At 59.6% G+C, this 2,500-nt stretch overlaps 3 non-coding genes across 3 annotated transcripts in view; all 3 read left to right on the top strand.

Annotated features, from left to right (window-relative positions):
- The window catches only part of LOC145915424 (small subunit ribosomal RNA), a 1,824-nt gene extending 634 nt beyond the window's left edge, over positions 1 to 1,190 (top strand). Inside the window, exon 1 of the ribosomal RNA XR_014403803.1 lies at positions 1 to 1,190. This exon is cut by the window's left edge and continues 634 nt beyond it. This is a non-coding gene — a ribosomal RNA (small subunit ribosomal RNA).
- A 260-nt stretch (positions 1,191 to 1,450) lies between these two features.
- On the top strand, positions 1,451 to 1,604 carry LOC145915431 (5.8S ribosomal RNA). Its single transcript, XR_014403810.1, has one exon. It is a non-coding gene; the product is annotated as a 5.8S ribosomal RNA (ribosomal RNA).
- A 244-nt stretch (positions 1,605 to 1,848) lies between these two features.
- LOC145915439 (large subunit ribosomal RNA) overlaps positions 1,849 to 2,500 on the top strand; it is a 3,686-nt gene continuing 3,034 nt past the window's right edge. The window contains exon 1 of the ribosomal RNA XR_014403817.1: positions 1,849 to 2,500. This exon is cut by the window's right edge and continues 3,034 nt beyond it. This is a non-coding gene — a ribosomal RNA (large subunit ribosomal RNA).

Here is a 2,500-nt window from a genome sequence, read left to right as displayed (position 1 = left end):
AAAAAGCTCGTAGTTGGACGTTGGGCGCAGGCGGCCGGTCCGTCGCAAGGCGTGCACTGGCCGCACCTGGCCCTCTCCCCCGGCGCTCCGCCGGTGCCCTTGACTGAGTGTCGGCGGCGGCCGGGACGTTTACTTTGAAAAAATTAGAGTGTTCAAAGCAGGCGCTTCGCCTGAATAATGGTGCATGGAATAATGGAATAGGACCTCGGTTCTATTTTGTTGGTTTTCGGAGCGCGAGGTAATGATTAAGAGGGACGGACGGGGGCATTCGTACTGTGCCGTTAGAGGTGAAATTCTTGGATCGGCGCAAGACGAACGACTGCGAAAGCATTTGCCAAGAATGTTTTCTTTAATCAAGAGCGAAAGTCAGAGGTTCGAAGACGATCAGATACCGTCCTAGTTCTGACTATAAACGATGCCAACCAGCGATCGGGGGGCGTTACTTTGACGACCCCTCCGGCAGCTTGCGGGAAACCAAAGTCTTTGGGTTCCGGGGGAAGTATGGTTGCAAAGCTGAAACTTAAAGGAATTGACGGAAGGGCACCACCAGGCGTGGAGCCTGCGGCTTAATTTGACTCAACACGGGGAATCTCACCCGGCCCGGACACAGTGAGGATTGACAGATTGAGAGCTCTTTCTTGATTCTGTGGGTGGTGGTGCATGGCCGTTCTTAGTTGGTGGAGCGATTTGTCTGGTTAATTCCGATAACGAACGAGACTCTGGCTTGCTAACTAGTTACGCGACCCTATCGGTCGGCGTTGAACTTCTTAGAGGGACTAGTGGCGCTTAGCCACACGAGATTGAGCAATAACAGGTCTGTGATGCCCTTAGATGTTCGGGGCCGCACGCGCGCTACACTGACCGGATCAGCGTGTCGCCGCCTAGGCCGGAAGGTCCGGGTAACCCGCTGAACCCCGGTCGTGCTAGGGATAGGGAATTGCAATTGTTTCCCTTGAACGAGGAATGCCCAGTAAGCGCGAGTCATCAGCTCGCGTTGATTACGTCCCTGCCCTTTGTACACACCGCCCGTCGCTACTACCGATTGAATGGTTTAGTGAGGTCCTCCGATTGGACCTGGCGCGTTCGGCAACGGCCGCGCCGGCGTCCGAGAAGACGATCTAACTTGATCATTTAGAGGAAGTAAAAGTCGTAACAAGGTTTCCGTAGGTGAACCTGCGGAAGGATCATTACCGGCCGATCGCCGATCGAGTGGTCGTGCGTTCGACAGGTGGAGAAGGCTCCGTATCTTGGCGGCCGCGCACGCCCTTCGTCGCTGTTGAGGCGCACGCGATTGCACTTCGGTCACCCTGTTTCGTTCTGCGCCGAGTGCCGTGGCCATGTGCCAGGCTGGCTTCATGCGTCGCCTACGGCTGGCGACCGCTCGGCCACCGCTTTTTTCGACTGTGCAATCCGGCTGGGTCGCGCTTGTCCAACTGACGAAGTCACGGAGGGCTCTTGGCGGTGGATCACTCGGCTCGCGAGTCGATGAAGGACGCAGCTAGCTGCGTGAATTAATGTGAATTGCAGGACACATTGAGCATCGACGTTCTGAACGCAAATTGCGGCACCGGGTCAATCCCGGCGCCACGCCCGCCTCAGGGTCGCGTTGTAACGTTCCCGCGCGGCGACGCGTCGGGCCGGTGCGGTGTCGGCCGTTGCCACGGTCGTCCCGCCCAGGACAGCACGAACGCAGTGTCAGCGCGCGAAACCGAACGCGGCGTGCGTCTCGTTACGAGTCGGCCTCGAAGAGGATCCCGGCCCGGAGCAGCACGGCTCGCGTTCGGGCGCGGCGCTCGCACGAGCTTCGGTGGCGCGCGCGTGTCTCTCGCAAACGAGGCACTGGATTATCGGCCTGAGGTCGGACGAGGCTACCCGCTGAATTTAAGCATATTACTAAGCGGAGGAAAAGAAACTAACGAGGATTCCCCCAGTAACGGCGAGTGAAGTGGGAAGTGCCCATCGCCGAATCCGCGCGCCTCTGCGGCGCGTGGAATTGTGGCGTAAGGAATTCGCTGCGCGTACGTCGTTCGCCGCCCGCGTCCTTCTGATCGAGGCCTCGTCCCGGTGCGGGTGTCAGGCCCATGGTGGCGGCGAGGGCGCGCGCTCTGCGTCTTCCCAGAGTCGGGTTGTTTGGGAATGCAGCCCAAAGCGGGTGGTAAACTCCATCTAAGGCTAAATACTGTCGCGAGACCGATAGCGAACAAGTACCGTGAGGGAAAGTTGAAAAGCACTTTGAAGAGAGAGTTAAAGAGTACGTGAAACCGTCGAGAGGCAAACGGGAGGGCCTGTCGAGTCGCGCGACGCTTTCAGCTGAAGCCGAGCGGAGCGTGTGGGCGTGCGGAGCCTTGCGGCCCGTCGTTCGCGCTGTCCTCCGAGCAGCTCCAGCGCACTAGCGCCGTGCGAAGGCCGCGACCGTCTGGGAGGCGGCGAGAAGGCCGCGCGCAAGGTAGCCCGCCCCCGGGTGGGTGTTATAGGCGCGCGGACACGTCGGCCCGTCGCC

The sequence above is a fragment of the Ascidia mentula genome (assembly GCF_947561715.1).
Source record: "Ascidia mentula chromosome 2 unlocalized genomic scaffold, kaAscMent1.1 SUPER_2_unloc_17, whole genome shotgun sequence".
Taxonomy (NCBI): domain Eukaryota; kingdom Metazoa; phylum Chordata; class Ascidiacea; order Phlebobranchia; family Ascidiidae; genus Ascidia; species Ascidia mentula.
This window is presented reverse-complemented; position numbering and strand designations above follow the sequence as displayed.